At 41.7% G+C, this 11,405-nt stretch overlaps 1 pseudogene; it reads right to left on the bottom strand.

The window, feature by feature from the left end:
• Window positions 1-758: 758 nt before the first annotated feature.
• Window positions 759-8,352, bottom strand: LOC139401807 (protein ANKUB1-like; annotated as a pseudogene).
• Window positions 8,353-11,405: the final 3,053 nt, after the last annotated feature.

Raw genomic sequence — 11,405 nt, 5'->3', positions numbered from 1 at the left:
GTATCCTTCCCACTCCCAAGTGATTGGGAGTCCCATAGGATGCCGCATAATTGGCCCAGCGTCGTCCGGGTTTGGCCATCATTGTAAATAAGAATTTGTTCTTAACTGACTTGTCTAGTGAAATAAAGGTTAAATAAAAATAAACTATTTAAGCTGTCTGCTATATTGCTGTGTAAATCCACACACTGCAGGGGAATGATGACACATGCTGTGCTAACACATCGTCACAGTAGTTGTCAGTTTTGTAACGTAAATAAAGAGTTTGTCAAATACTCTATGTGGAATACAGTATGTATTATTTTGACCCTGCACAGACTCATATGAGCAATAATGATCCACATCTTAATAAAAGAGTAGTTTTAAGGCAGCAGTGTTCATACTGTATTTTACATTGATTTCAACCACTATAGGTCTTCATCAGCAAGTGAGGATTTCTATGGATAAAAACTAGTGTTAAGTGTGGGGGGGGTGGGGGGGTGGAGTCTCAATTAGACACATAAGGCACCCACATAATCACATACAGTACAATCACATACAGCACAACCACATAGTCACATTCAGTCAACTGAATGATTCTAGAATAATAATAATTCCATTCACATTTGGCTACTACAAATAGCCAGTGAAATATGATACGTTTTTTGTTACTTGAGAATACGAATGACTGAGAATCCACTGCCTGCCGTTGTAAACTTTCTGCACACAAATCAAACACAGTACTGACTATATCTATAAGCCTCATCCAAAGGAACGGAATTCTAAGTCGTCCGCATTGTTTCAGGCATCATCCGTTCCAAAGTCTCATCTTGTTCACTGTAAAAAAAAAAAAAAAATTAAATAAGAGTTCCTTTTTGGACAATTCCAGGTTGTCCCTCCTTGTTTCAGTATGTTTAATCTGCCTAATGACCAGGATCCTGGTGTCTACCCAATGTGCTGAGCACTCCTCCTGGACAGAGTCCGCGCTACATTCAGCTGCTACAACCATGGTCTCTGTGTGAAGGCACTGTTAGAGAGTCAATCAACCAGAACAAGGTTAGGAGACCAAATCTGTGTCCTAGCATTGTGAAATACTGTATATGTAATGGCCTCAATACATTAATGAAGCGCCCTTACATCCTATCCTCTCCCCATACTGAAACAACTTGTTAGGGTGAACCAATAAGACTGACACTATATACCTTCTAAGCATGATAGTTGGCTCATGATTTGTTTCAGGACTTGTTAGGGTAAACCAATAACAGCTTCTAACCCCAAGTCATAAGACTGCTGAACAATTAATCAAATGGCCACTGGACAAGTTCAAATGTTTTATTATTTGTTACTTTAGTTTATTAGGTAAATATTCTCTTAACTCTTCTTGAACTGCACGGTTTGTTAAGGGCTTGTAAGTAAAGTATTTCACGGAAAGATCTACACTTGTTGTATTCAGCGCATGTGACAAATAAAGTTTGAGTTGATTTGATTTGACTATGTACCTTCTAAGCATGATGGTTGGCTCATGATTTGTTTGTACTGAAATCTATTCAGGGAGGATAAGGGTATATCATAGGCAGTGATGTAGTGGTAAAAACATTGACTGGTAAATGCTGATTGCCGTTCAGGATTAAAGAAGTAACGCTCCCTCTACTTTCAATGCATCTTCCACAAAAGGTGGGTAAATGCTTGAACAAAATAAAATAAAAAGTGTGTAAACAGCTTTTACATGTGTTCCCCCCCCACCACCACTGATTATAGGAGGCTTCTTCTGACAGTATTCACACCTTTCATAAGAAACCTCCAGAGAAATATTCATATTCACCGTAGCTGTCATTTAAACTTGGACTAACCTGGCCAAGGCCAAACAGTATATGGCGTTTTCTCTGGGTGTGCGGTCGCAGTGGAGAGAAAAGGCCTCCAGTGAGGTGGTGAGTATCTGGGCGGAGTTTGGCGAGGCAAACACAGGTCTGAGATTGGTGTCTCTGGAAATGGGCGGGAGCGGGTCTCTGCTCCTCCATTGGTTGCTGTTCTGATCCCCACTCTCATCCTCCTCACATCCCTTCCCTCCACATCCCCTCTTCTTCTCTCTTTCATCCCTCGTGGCCACAGGGTGTAGCTTCGGTAGTTGAAGAGGTTTATCCTGGGATGCCAGGGCGCGGAGCGGGCAGGATACATGAGATGGGCAGTTGATGGGGGTCAAACGTCGAGAGGCTGTGGACATCACCCTGATACCCGCCTTGGCCTCACTCCTCCTGGGCTTGGAGGACATCTTGGGGAGGGTGAAGCCGTCCACCAGGACCGTGTCGCCCACCCTGGTCCTGAACGGAGCCCTGTTGAGGTCCATGCAGTGCCTGGATGCTGCCCTCCTCTGCCCCAGCCTCACCCAGCCCTTTATCTGGAGGTATGTCCGCATGGGCAGGGCCATACCTGGGAGGACCACCACAGAGCACAGCCTGGTGGCCAGGTGACTCACACACTCCCTGTGGCCGTACTGAAGGGCGATCCTCAGGGGGTCACGACCCTGGGGATCCCGACAGGCAAGGGTCAGAACGCTGCTGGCGATAAAGAGTTTGAGGATGGTGAGCTGGCCTCGTTTGATGTAGGCGACAGCGGGACACTTGGCGACGTCGGGGTGGGCCGTCTGGTGGCACCACTCACGGTAAGGGTGAACCCCCACCGGCTCAATGACACGCACCCCCCTCTCCAGCAGCCAGCCGGCCAGGTCCAGGTGGCCCAGAGAAGCAGCGATGTAGAGTGCCACCCAGAGCTGGAACCTGGAATAATACAGAATCAATGTATTTATAACACGTTTCAAGTTTTTTTTGTCAAGTTCACAAGATACAGTGGGTTATAAAACAGTACAGTAAAATGCTTATTTGCAAGCTCTTTCCCACAATGCAGTATTAAATATCAGGGTAAGAGAAAAAACGTATGAAGGAAAGTACTATCAATATAAGCTATATACAGGGTCAGTACTATCTATTGTAAGCTATATACAGGGTCAGTACTATCAAGCTATGTAGTACTATCATTGTAAGCTATATACAGGGTCAGTACTATCATTGTAAGCTATATACAGGGTCAGTACTATCATTGTAAGCTATATACAGGGTCAGTACTATCATTGTAAGCTATATACAGGGTCAGTACTATCATTGTAAGCTATATACAGGGTCAGTACTATTATTGTAAGCTATATACAGGGTCAGTACTATCATTGTAAGCTATATACAGGGTCAGTACTATCATTGTAAGCAGGGTCAGTACTATCATTGTAAGCTAGGGTCAGTACTATCATTGTAAGCTATATACAGGGTCAGTACTATCATTGTAAGCTATATACAGGGTCAGTACTATCATTGTAAGCTATATACAGGGTCAGTACTATCATTGTAAGCTATATACAGGGTCAGTACTATCATTGTAAGCTATATACAGGGTCAGTACTATCATTGTAAGCTATATACAGGGTCAGTACTATCATTGTAAGCTATATACAGGGTCAGTACTATCATTGTAAGCTATATACAGGGTCAGTACATTATTGTAAGCTATATACAGGGTCAGTACTATCATTGTAAGCTATATACAGGGTCAGTACTATCATTGTAAGCTATATACAGGGTCAGTACTATCATTGTAAGCTATATACAGTAAGTAAGCTATATACAGGGTCAGTACTATCATTGTAAGCTATATACATACAGGGTCAGTACCATTATTGTAAGCTATATACAGGGTCAGTACTATTATTGTAAGCTATATACAGGGTCAGTACTATCATTGTAAGCTATATACAGGGTCAGTACCATCATTGTAAGCTATATACAGGGTCAGTACTATCATTGTAAGCTATATACAGGGTCAGTACTATCATTGTAAGCTATATACAGGGTCAGTAAGCTATATACAGGGTCAGTACTGTAAGCTATATACAGGGTCAGTACTATTATTGTAAGCTATATACAGGGTCAGTACCATTATTGTAAGCTATATACAGGGTCAGTACTATTATTGTAAGCTATATACAGGGTCAGTACTATCATTGTAAGCTATATACAGGGTCAGTACTATCATTGTAAGCTATATACAGGGTCAGTACTATCATTGTAAGCTATATACAGGGTCAGTACTATCATTGTAAGCTATATACAGGGTCAGTACCATTATTGTAAGCTATATACAGGGTCAGTACTATCATTGTAAGCTATATACAGGGTCAGTAACATTATTGTAAGCTATATAAAGGTTCAGTACCATCACTGTTGATAGTAAGTCTATCATACAGTTCAGTGTGTAGATGTGTCATCTGACCTCATCAAAGGTCTCTCCCTAGACAGGTGTCGCTGGACGGTCAGTCTGTGTCCCAGGAAGCAGCCTCTGAGGAACTCCGCCCACCCATCCCAGGTGTCCAACCGTAGAGTAGCCCCTGAGAGACAGAGACACATGCAGGTTGTCCTCCTGGTTTCCATGAACCAAGAATGTGTTCCATACAGTCCATTTGTCTCTGTGTTACATCCATAAGGTGTTGAGCCAGAGAACCATTGATCTACTGCACAAGGAAGGCCATACCCAGGTCAATGGCGTAGTCGTGCAGCCGGTTGCAGTCGTAGAGTTGCAGGCCGGTGGGAGAGCTCAGTCTGAAGGAGCTGACGGGAAGCCCACACTGCTGGGACACCAGGGTCATGAGCCTGGCCACAGACGTACTCAGGAGAAACACAGTGCCCAAGACTGAGAGGGTCTCCCCCGTCACGGCACTGAACACACGCACCACCGGCTCCCGCTGAAGTATAAGACCATGGACATACAGTAAATTCACTTGTTTTACATAAATACCTATGTTGTGTTTATACACCGAGTAAACAAAACATTATGAACACCTGTTTTTTCCATGACAAAGACTGACCAGGTGAATCCAGGTGAAAGCTATGATCCCTTAATGATGTCACTTGTTAAATCCACTTCAGTGTAGATGAAGGGGAGCGGACAGGTTAAAGAAGGATTTTTAAGCCTTGAGACAATTGAGACATGGATTGTGTATGTGTGCCATTCAGAGGGTGAATGGGCAAGACAAAATATTTAAGTGCCTTTGAACGGGGTAGTAGGTGCCAGGTGCACCGGTTTGTGTCAAGACCTGCAATGCTGCTGGGGTTTTTCACACTCAACAGTTTCCTGTGTGTATCATGAATGGTCCACCACCCAAAGAACATCCAGCCAACTTGGCACAACTGTTGGAAGCATTGGAGTCAACATGGGCCAGCATCCCTGGGGAACGCTTTCAAACACCTTGTAGAGTCCATGCCCCAACGAATTGAGGCTGTTCTGGTGGCAAAAGGCGGGGTGCAACTCAATATTAGGAAGGTGTTTCTAATGTTTGGTACACTCAGTGTATATAAGTTAGGAGTCATATAATTACAGGGGTAAGATGAAGTGGCTCCTTTGCACTGATCTTAGGTCTGGTTTGTGTTTTTACTGCTAATGGTAAAGGTTAGGATTTGGTGAGAGTAAACTGATCCTAGATCTGTGCCCAAGGGCAATTTCTATCCAGAGACAAATCAAAGGTCCATGCTATTTAAATTTATAATATACCACCATCTCGTGGCTCAAATTTGTAACAATATGTTCTAATTCATGTGCTGTACTGAGTTTTGTTCTATCACATTGAACACTAATCTGGGTGCAGATTAAATTGAACACTAATCTGGGTGAAAATTAAATTGAAGACTAATCTGGGTGAAAATTAAATTGAACACTAATCTGGGTGCAGAAATATTATGAATATGGGTGCAGATTAAATTGAACCCAAAGGGCCTCTTCTTCTCCTACTATACGGCTAATCTGCTGTACTCTACTGTACTCTGCTGTGCTCTGCTGTTGTTACTATTATGAATATGTGTACTTTCTGTCTCTACTGTACTCTACTGTACGGCCTCTGCTGTACTCTACTGTACTCTACTGTAGTCTGCTGTACTCTGCTGTGCTCTACTGTACTCTACTGTACTCTACTGTACTCTGTCTGCTGTACTCTGCTGTGCTCTACTGTAGTCTGCTGTACTCTGCTGTGCTCTACTGTACTCTGCTGTACTCTGCTGTGCTCTACTGTACTATACACCACTGGGTATACAGACTCTTCAGATACTGTTAGCGAACACCAGACTGAGGTTGAGGCGATTACATGGGGTAAAGGTTTATGACTGTAAGGGTGTTTGGTACAAAGGCAACACTACATCGGGCCACATTTCAGCTCTATCCCAGGTCAACCATACAATACTATAGATTTCCACTCTAGTCAACCAGCAAGAAGGAGAGACAGACAGAAGGTCTGGCTTTGACTATGTCAATGATGGGATGTGTAAGTAAGGAGTAAGGAACACAAATAAACATTATTCTGATGGTTAAATTTGTACTTAGATACATAACCACTCTCCTCTGTTATCAAATCTTCCACAGAACTTTGTGGAACAGAGTGAGTTAGTTCTGTCCCTGTCTGGCTCTGGACATGTACCCATGGACCTCTGTACAACAACACTTAACACTCACGAAGCAGTGTTCTTACTAACCAATCACTCTACCATAACCATGGTCTCGGTATAAAGCAGTGTTCTTACAAACCAATCACTCTACCATAACCATGGTCTCGGCATAAAGCAGTGTCCTTACTAACCAATCCCTCTACCATAACCATGGTCTTGGTTGAGCAAGGGCAATATTACTTTAAGTCTCAAGCAGGGTGACCTCAACATACCATATATCACCATATACCACCACACTATACAGTGGGGCAAAAAAAGTATTTAAAATTTGAAGCAGAGCTTAATTTGTAAATTGGGAGGTGCCAGAACAAAGAGTGGGTGCTAGAGGGGGGGTTCTGTGGTACCAGAACTCATGAGAAAAAACATCACCTATTATAATAAGAGCATTGAACGCATATCATCACATTTGGGTAGAGCCACTTATAGAAGGTGCACACATGGGGAACATTTTTAGTAGCCTAGGGTCCGGGAAAGTGTTGGCCTTTTTAAAACCGCATTTCGTGCAATTCTACATCCTTTTACATGACTGGAGACTTTGGCATGATCTTTTTTTAATCAGCACAAATGATCGAAATGGCAGGCTACTTTGACACTGACAAACTTAGTATCTGAGATCAATAAAAACGACCTTGTCTTGAATCCATCAATAGCCTATAGGCCTAGGTTTGTAGAGAAACATATAGTAGGCTACAATATGTGTAGGAAATTAGTCCTAAAAATGCTTTCCAGTTTCACTGACTCACCCAATGATGCGCAGCTCACTCGCTGGAGATTGTCGATGCGCTCGTGTCAAAAGCCTATCTCTCCCTCTCTCTGTTTTGTAAAACAATGTTTGGGAGTTGATCAAATATTTTGGTAGTCTACAGCATAGTCTTATCTTTTCAGCAAGAGTCATTGCTTTTCAACCTGTGTTTTCCCTCGATTGTATTTGAAATATTGCAAAAGGCCTGTTTTGTCTGCCTGCTGTTTTTTCACTGACAGATTTGCCTCGCGTTCCCGACTGTAGGCTATTCTTTGTTGTTGGGCTACAATCCGCAGCTAGGCTATTTAAAAAAATAAGAAGCTATTGGTCCTCTAGCTAAACTATTGGGCTTCTCATGACGTATTAGGCTATTCTGAATGATTTGATTTATTTCTGAACAGACAGCAGTAATTCCGTAACTTTAGAAAATTCCTCCAGAACCCTTCATGCAGCTATGATTCTATAAGGAAACAAATGATGAAGTGCAACTCTGGAGAGATGAGGGGGCAGGATAATTGACGAAGAGGCAACTCGAATGAACTTTGATCGCTTTTATTATAATTGTTACATAGAAAAAAGTGAAAATGATTTTTCATGGCACGAGAGGTACCGGATTCGGTAAAATAGGTTCCGGAACAAAACAGTCCAGAACGGAAAGGTGCCGGATCCTGTTCTGGCATGATCCTGCTCAAATTAAGCACTGGTTTGAAGTACCTAGGTCTCTCTACCTGCTGAGTATAAAGATTATTAAACTAGATTCAGTGGGCTTGTCATTCACAGTACTGATGAAAAATCAAGTATATTTGATCTAAATGTGGATATACGAGGACATCTAGTGGTCACCGGATTTAAAAAAAAAATTCATGCAAGCTATCTTTGCACTAGCATGCGATGCCATATATTTGACGCAGGTATTTATTATTCAACATGTATTGTCATTGACTGGAACAAAATATAATTGTATGAGCTATGCCTCTGTGTCCCGGCGTTGTTGTACCCCTCTACTATCTGGCTTGGTGGGGCGATCTCGTTCTGCATGCCTGCTTCACTGAGATACAATGTGTCGTCATGCATTTGTGCATTCACGCTGTTAACGGTCATACCCGTCTTGCTAGCTAATTTAGCTAGCTCATCAACCAGTATTTTATTCTCTTTCTGCACGATAGCACTTATTAAAGCCTTGAAACTCATGGGGACCTCACTGTTACCACGGGTCATCGAGCTAGCCCTTATTTGGCAGCAGGGTTGCATCGGTTTCCATTGGATTTGACAGCTTGTTAGTCTGGCTAGCTAGGTAGCTAATTCGCTAACGCGAACTGTTTATCACGTAGCAGCCTATGCTGACTAGCATCGCTAGCAACTAGCTAACATGGATAAAGTCTAGTCGTTGGTCCACAAAATCAAACAAATGGTACTGAACTGATGACAAAATCATGTTTCGAAATTGTAGTTTTTGTTGTTGAATATCATATTTTTTGTCATTTAACTACCGGTATTTATTTAATCCGGTTTCGGCATGAGAAAAGTATTAATCGCAAATTCCAGCACTAACGGATACCGGGAAATAGAAATAAGAGAACCGGTCACGAATGCGGAGCCACGCCCTAAAATAACATGTGACCACAAGGCGTTTGTGACGCAATCATGCGTTCCAACTTTGTCATAATTGTCTGTAGGTTCTAAATTGCTTATGAGCTTGGCTGCCCTTCAGAAAGTAGCCGATTCTTGTACTTTACAGCTGTATTTTCCTACAGTTACTAATAATACTAGCAACAAAACAGATTTCATTCCTTAAAATGATTTTGCCAGATGGAAGAAAATAATAAGGTAGGCCTAAACTGTAATAAGATATACCTTAAAGACTGCTTGTGTTTAATCCTGAATCCAGTTGCCCCTCTTGTACTGCGATAAAACAATAGGCAAGCCATGAACCTTATGGAGGAGTACATGTGTTTTGCAGACACACCTGGGTTCTAAACTGGCTGAGGTAAACATTTTAGGAAAGCCTGGGTTTTTAAATCCCGGTGAGAGCGGATATGACAAGGTTTGTCAATGTCATGTTGCCCTTCTATTTAGATGAAACTAGCGAAAAGGATCATTTTGCTTCTCTTAATCCACATTTTCTAGCAAAAAAACATGTTCATGCTTTAGGGCTGGTGGGCTGCATATATATTGGTAAAATATAAAGTGTGTGTGTGTGGGGGGGAGGGGAGGGGCGTAGTGGATATAATGGGGTATAGGCCTAACTGTTGTTTTGAGGGTGAAATTTCAACCACAGTATGATGTCATCATTGTAAACTAAATTCAGCACAGCCAAACCTTGTATAAAATAGGTTGAATTTGTACCTTTGAAACCATGTCAGATTTTCAACATTTATATACACTTTCAGAAAAAAACAATAGGCAGCACCTCAGCCCGGGATCGAACCCCATCCAGGGTTTTAATTACACCCAGCCCTGCTTAGCTTTAATATGTCACTGACTACTACCAATATGCTATTGTGAGAATTATTATTGAGAGATCTCTTAATAACAAAATATATTCAGTGTTAATATCGAAGTCATTCTAAGGGGTAGGTTTGACAAAGCAAATGAGTGAGTGAGTCTTTGACATGAAGACAGTGGTTAGATTCTGCCATTGGGACTGCTCTGATGTTTCCATTCTCTCCTGGTTATGACCATAGAGCCTTGTCCCAGTCTCTAGACCTGCCTGTCTGTGTGATGGATGACCACCTGACCTCTGAAGCTGTCAATGAGATGGTAAGTTGACCTTGTCATTTCATATTACAACATTAATCCAATAAAATGTTATAGTGATGCTATCATTGGCAATGTTGACGTACCACAACCATCTCTGTTGTGTTGCAGTTGTTTAATTGGCCCAATGCTCCTCCACTCTTTAACAGTTAATAATTATTTCAGTATGATATTTGTTGTATATTAAGTTTGATTATTTGCAATATAATTACATTTCTACCAGGAGCAGAGCAATTGTACCAGGAGCAGAGCAACCTCAGTGATGGAAACCACAGAAGAGGGGAAGCTCAACATTGTGGAACATCTGACACTTATGGACTTCCTTCAAAACCTAACTGAGAAGTATGTTCTGTTTTCTTTGGTACTATCACACCTTCAAGGAAATAGGATTAAATTAGAAACTGATCAATCGGAAAAAAATGTTCAGTGCTAGAAAAGTTGTCACATTGCAATTTTGCCAAAACAACTGACACAAAGCAAGTATAACTTCACGATCAGGCAAATAATTAAATAAAAACAATTCTGCCACGCATCCTGATATGACAACATTTATAACAATATTGTTTTCAGGCAATGGAGGGGGATTCGTGAGGGCATGTTTGACCCGGTAAGATCATGTTACTGACAATTTAATCAGATTACCATGAAAACTCTGCCTAATGTTTAACCTTGTTCATAAGCTTTAAAAAGACGCACTATGCAACATTTTAAAACACTTCTTCTGTTTCTGGAATACAGCTGACAAAACAACAGCTTGCCGGCTTGTGTCTGAGGATTGTCCAGTTTTTATCGGACAAGCTGATGCAGATCATCATCCCAGGTCTTTACGAACTACTGGGCATCCAAGATGCTGCCTCCTCTCCATTGTCACAGAGATCTCTCACAGCGTCACTCACCAGTCTGTTAGACGATAAGACTAACACCAAGTCCCGCGTGAGATTTACTGAGGCTGGTGTACCTAAGAGGCCAGGCAGTCGAAAGTCTTTCAATAGCTTTCGCATCCCGACTCCCTACCCTTCCTCCAACTGTATGGAGCAGGAAGAGGAAGAAGAACAGGAATCACAACTTAAGTTCAAGGAGATTTACCTGACTAAGGGCAGTCTGGGCAGTGGAAGCTACCTGCCCAAGGGGGCCATGAGGTATGTTCTTAAAGGGAAATTTAACAACTTCATATTCATCTCCAGCATCACCATATGTGAAAATTACACATTTCCATGCTTTGTAGTAAAAAAAATATAGAGGGATGTAACTGTTTCCAATAGTGCTGAGAAATTAGTGCTTTTTGAGGTTGGTTTGGTTTCCATTCAAATATTTAAAAAATAATCACGGTTTTGGATTTCAATACTTTTTTTAGACATTGAATGCACTATGGATTATGTGTGTTGAATGCTGTAACA

Source organism: Oncorhynchus clarkii, unplaced genomic scaffold (assembly GCF_045791955.1).
Source record: "Oncorhynchus clarkii lewisi isolate Uvic-CL-2024 unplaced genomic scaffold, UVic_Ocla_1.0 unplaced_contig_3415_pilon_pilon, whole genome shotgun sequence".
NCBI classification, from domain to species: domain Eukaryota; kingdom Metazoa; phylum Chordata; class Actinopteri; order Salmoniformes; family Salmonidae; genus Oncorhynchus; species Oncorhynchus clarkii.
This window is presented reverse-complemented; position numbering and strand designations above follow the sequence as displayed.